The 6,000-nt window shown below is 35.8% G+C and overlaps 1 long non-coding RNA gene across 1 annotated transcript in view; it reads left to right on the top strand.

Annotated features, from left to right (window-relative positions):
- The first annotated feature begins 687 nt into the window (after positions 1–687).
- The window catches only part of LOC126175946 (uncharacterized), a 645,439-nt gene continuing 640,126 nt past the window's right edge, over positions 688–6,000 (top strand). Inside the window, exon 1 of the long non-coding RNA XR_007535625.1 lies at positions 688–884. This is a non-coding gene — a long non-coding RNA (uncharacterized LOC126175946). The remainder of the gene's footprint in view (positions 885–6,000) is intronic.

Here is a 6,000-nt window from a genome sequence, read left to right as displayed (position 1 = left end):
AAGGTGTCACTGTGTCGAAACGTGAATCACATTGCGCACACAGAATCTAGGATAGGAATGGGTGAAGCCTATGCAAAGGAGAGTATAACAAACAGTGCGAAACACAATGTCTCCTGCGTATATGGCTACTCAGAATGTTAAAATTAAGTGAAGTAGTACTAACACAGTTTGCTCTTTTCCGAAAGAGAAAGTATATCGGACGTAACATCCAGTCGATCTGAAAGTGAGACGGATACAAACTCAGTAGAAATGTGACGGATAAGCAAATCACCCACGGCCATTCTTAATAATTCATCCCGGCATTCACCAAAATATTTAAGGAAATCAAGACGAAACAAGACGAAAACCTAAGGATAGCCAGACACGGGGATTTGAAGCCCCGCTCACTTTTACGATGAACTGCAAGTGTTTACATCGGAAGAAGGTACGTTACAAGCCTTAAGTCACAGTGAAAGATCATGCATTGTGATATTTACGATGGTTAATTCACTCCTCGAGAAAGAGTAAATTAACAATATCCCAAATTCCATACCTTGTTAAACTCTATTGCCGACCACAATCTCAGAGTTGTTATATCGACCACGCAGGACTTGCGTCCTATATAGTTCACGCAGTGGCCGTTAAGAGCAGCAGCGCTCACTTCTCGCATGTAGTTCAGCGCGTTGCCGCTCGAGGGCGGTAAATGTACTTTCAGCGCTTCGTCGTTTGTCGATCTAGCTTTGTTTATACATAAACAGTGACAAAATAGATACTTAAATTTTATAAATGTATTTTTGACAGTGGACTTACTTTATTAATTTTATATGATGTGCCTTAAATGCGTGTGCTGTGTGTGTCAGAATGATAAAGAAAAGATGTTTTGAAGAGTGAAGATTCGTTGACTGGTAAGAGTTTGGAATGCAGTACTAGGTAGTAGTACACATGTTCAACGCATATGTATGTATTCTTTGTTTTTGTGACAAATGAAGACAACATAAACGTACAGTGTCCCGACCACTGACTATTGAGAGCTGAAATAAATTAATAAACCCCTTAGTTCGTAATTTTCGAGTAATATTTTCCGATTTCCGTAGTTTAGTTGAAATTAATAGACCAGTAATGTAAAAAACTTTTGAAAGGACGTCAAAAACTTGTTGAAACTCGAAATCGCTTCGTAACAGTAGAATTTTAGTACAGTGTGCCTACGTATAGAAGTAACATTTGTTTACGTTTGTAGTCATGCACTCGATGTTACCACTGCCTCTGTCACTTGCATCTCCTTTTTCCACATTATTATTCTTGGAAGTGTGTTTATGATTGTTTCCTTATGATTTGAAGCGGTTTTGTTACCCAAACAAATGGAAGAAAGTCGTAATGCCACCGTGGAAGTGTTGCATGTGGAAGTGTGTTTTGATAAACAGACTCGCATTTGTCAAAGAATACCTCAAGTTTGCAGTTGACGTTGCAGTAGTGTATTTCCTACTATCGTTAAGAAATATAGACCATAATTACCCATTCTAATGGAATCTGTCGGCCTCAGTCCCTAAAAAGATTGTTACGATTGCCATTTATACTCAGATTTTCTGCAGGCAGCAAAATCTTTACTTTTCTTTATTTTGTGATTTCGGAAAACAAGCGAATGATGTTTCCATTAGAATCTTTTTCCAATACTACAGCATCTGAATGTTTTCATGGTGCTCTGTTGCGGTTGTTGTTAGTTAGACACGTTTATGTTCATTCAGTGGCTTTTGTAGTTTACTACAGGTTCTGTTTACATCATGTAATGTGGTGTAAACAGTTCTCGTCTGAAGTAACCATACATTCTGTAACAAAAGTTTGCGAATATGTTGCTCAAGACATGCCTTAAATTACTTAAGAATTATTTCAGCACTTAGAAAGCTAAAGTATGCAACACACATTTGAATATATGCTTTCCACGTGTATAATTCATAGTCAACAACTTGAGAGTTACTTATTATTCGAATCTTAAATGTGTGGTGGCAGCCAGCACTTTGTGCAGCTAATACATACAGGCAGAAGATCTAAACAACAGCCTTCATTATGTGAAAGTTTCATAATGAAAACTATAAAACATTGCAATATATGATGCAGAAAAGGTGTATTGGCGTGCAGAAGTAAACAAACTCGTGGGCACAAAGGCTGTAATTGTATTTTCTGTTTTGCCATTTCATTATTAGTGAAAACACAGGTTTTATTTTGCAGAGCAACGAACTGACGTTGCAGACAGTTCACTGTGCCTTATAGGTGTATTATGTGCAAGTAACACACATAAGTTAAACATGTTGTAATGAGAATAGGTCTATATGGGAGAGAGGGACATGTTTGGATTATAGAGTTACTAAAACCTTCAGTAGAAAATTTGTGGTAAATTACATCTAGAATGGTGTATTTTACACAACAGTTTTTACATAATGATTGCGCATTGCACTGTAGGCCTGCCCATTTCCTAATGAGCTGCAGTAATCACAGGAATCTAGTTGTTCTATTGTTATCTGAAACATGAATTCTGTTATATTAAGCCTATGAGAGTGAAAATTTCCATCTAGAGTAACTGATACAGGTTAGCCTTCCGAAAACATTCTGAATGTGAAAAAGTTATTCCACTTGTGCAGTGAACAATATATTTCTGTTTGTTTCTCATGTTTCTGGTAAATATTTTGGTTTATGAACAGTACTTGCAAATTTATTTCCTGTGTAGTGTTGTAACAATATTGTGTGACAGTGTCACTGTATTTGTCTCCATCTTTCTAACCACTCAAACAGAATTAGTCTTTAGTAGACCTATTTGTCAACTTTGAAATTCCTTCTTTGTGGATTTTTGTTTATTGACTTCATTGCTAGATTCCAATGAGCCGTATTATCAACCAGTGCTTAATTTCATGTATGAAAAAAAATTAGGAGTATTAATACTGACATTTACTTTACTTTGGTATTGCTTATCTATGTTACAATTAGCTCGTCTGTAGACAATCATGCAAAATGTAGTTAAGTATGTTTTGCTTAAGGTTTTCCTGACATAAGAAATAATGTCATATGCCACATTGCCTAAAAACCTCCTACAGTTTATTACATACATTTTGAGTTTTTGTTGGACTCGCATTCGGGAGGACGACGGTTCAATCCCGTCTCCGGCCATCCTGATTTAGGTTTTCTGTGATTTCCCTAAATCGCTTCAGGCAAATGCCGGGATGGTTCCTTTGAAAGGGCACGGCCAATTTCCTTCCCCATCCTTCCCTCACCCGTGCTTGCGCTCCGTCTCTAATGACCTCGTTGTCGACGGGACGTTAAACACTAATCTCCTCCTCCTCCTCTTTTTGAGTTTTGTTTCTTCCTGTTGGTACTAACGGTAAATGATTTCACCTGTGAAATATTTGTTATCCCTGTGATCATGGAGTACTTGAAATTAATATTTTTGATTGCAGCACCAGTTATTTTTATTGTATATATGTTTTAGAATAATGCTGCTTCATTACTGGGTTAATGTAGTGTTGTGATCAAAATTCTGTGCCAAGTAATTTCATTACCTTTATTTGTACACTATTGTTTACCATTCATTGCGCACAAGTTCTATTAGAGTATTGTTTTATGTGAAACATTTCACTATTGTCAAGTGGTTTTAAGTCGGAGTACAGTGCGTCAGTTAAACCTCTGTGCTGCTTACATTAAATGTACAAGAACAGTACTGTATCTGCCATATCTTTCTTTAGGAAAAAAAGATAGAGCATGATCTCTGTGCTCAGGTCATACTCACCTTTTAGTCTTGACAATTCATACAGAATATTAGTTAGCTATCATATATGTACCATGCTGTTACCATCCTTACTTTTTACAAGTAGCATTTTGTGGCTTTGTCCAATTTTAGATACCTGCTAACTGATTTTGTATTAATTAATCTGAAATTGCTCAGCATCAGCTTTATTATCGTATGACAGACTTTTACAATTTTGTGCATATATTACCACGAACATAGATTTGTTAGTTTTTACTTGCTTCTCAACAAATATTTTGCTGGGAACTGAACACATGTTCAGATGTACATAGCATTGATGCAAGATTGGGCAAGCTTGACAGGAGCAATGAAGCATATTTTATTTTTAAGTATGTAAAATATTTCTTATTGTAGTCTAAAATCTGTTGAAAGTATTGTCTGTAATTGACATAGTTGTGCCTTATTTAAAGTAAGTTAGGCTGTTATTTCGATGATGTTTGGTATCCAATAAATGTGTCAGAAGTCCTTTATGTCTTATTCCATTACTGTATGTATTGTGATGTACTTGGTCAATTGAACCTACTGATACTCTACTTCATATTTGACCTGTAAGATATTAATATGTGTGTTGTTGTATTTTGTCATATGTAGTAACACAACAGAACATAATACTGAGGATATTTGCTTTGTGCCTATTATTATTTGGAATGTAGCATTTGGTACCAGGCATAACTGTATTGTAGTCAAAGGTCTAGGTTACGTTGATTGGTGATGGATTGGCTTTAAGTTGGTGAATCCAGAAAATGTGAATATAAAATATTAGTTGTGGTGATTTAATAATCTGTAGTGTAGCTCCAGGTCTAGGTTAGATTGAAAGTGAACAATTAGTTGTAAATCAGCAAAGCAATATCAAAAGCTTTTGTTAACCCATAATTTTTGTGTTCTTATTATTACATGCAATCACATGCATTTGTCGGGATTATGGAAGTGTCAGATTCCACCTGTCTGCTTTGACCCATGGCATCATCATTATGTTGAAAATGGCTATTCTAAGCATCTCCAATATGGCACCAATGGTGTCACTACATACACATGATAACAAACACGAAAATACATATAAATAAGACAATAACATCTCCCTCCTAAAATATAATCACACTAACAGGACAACTGCGGGAAACTGGGGGTTTTAGGGAGGGGACAAGCTAATTAAAAATAACACCACAATCCCAAAACACACAAAATGACGAACAAAAAAAATTATTACAAAATCTACAGGAATTGGACACTTCCCTTGACCTGTGTAGGTCAACCGCAGCTGACGATACCAAAACACCAATACCTATGCGTAAAACTAAGAAAATTAGAATCGGTCATTTCACTTGACCTATATGGGTCATCCATAGCTATTGATATGAAAAAACAAACATCTACAACTACAAAAAACAAAACTGAAACCACAAACACACAGAGGGCGCCATCATACAAACAAGAAAACTCCGTGCCTTAATGACGTCGCACACCATTATACCCTTACTCCATGGGTCAAAGCAGCGGGTGGAATCGGATACTTGCGTTCACCCCATTGGTCTCAGGCCAAATGTACTAGTCAATTTCGCTTATGTTGGTTCTTGTCTATTTTTGTTTTGGGTGTTGCAGTTATATTGTGTCATTACGTGACAGTGTTACTGGATTCAATAAAATTTAAAACATTGATTTAGAAATGTTGTATACTGTTCTTCGGGCTTTGGAGGGTAATGGAACTTTATAGAGTGCTGCTCCTTGCTTTGTGCAATGTTATTTAAATGAAGTGTATTAGGAATTTTTTGAACTTATTATGCCTACTTGTACAATTTTCTCATTTTGTATGTTGTTTAGCAGATGTAGCTTCTGATATGCTGCACACGTTGCTGCATAGTTAAGGGCATACAATTTAAAAGATTTAAGGTATTTCTTTTTCAACTTAGGTAGTTCTGAGACATTAGCTGGATGATATTTTGTTTGTGTGGAATGTTGTACATAAAATAAAAATTATTTTTATCCACCCGTTTTTTCACTTACTCATTATTTCCACAAAATTGTATGTGTAACAGATTTCACCTATATGCATTTGATTGTCATCTTTAAATGGATTTCATAAGCTACTACTTCTGAGTATTTAGTTTATATTGTGATTGAGTTACACTTATTCATTTTCTGCATTTCTGTCAGAATTAAACAAGTACTGTAACTGTCCACAGGGCTTGTTTTCCACAGGGCATTAAATCTGAAACAGGAAAAAAAGCATCATA

Source organism: Schistocerca cancellata, chromosome 3 (assembly GCF_023864275.1).
Source record: "Schistocerca cancellata isolate TAMUIC-IGC-003103 chromosome 3, iqSchCanc2.1, whole genome shotgun sequence".
Taxonomy (NCBI): Eukaryota; Metazoa; Arthropoda; class Insecta; order Orthoptera; family Acrididae; genus Schistocerca; species Schistocerca cancellata.
Note: the sequence above shows the minus strand (reverse complement) of the source record. Positions and strands in the feature narration are given on the sequence as shown.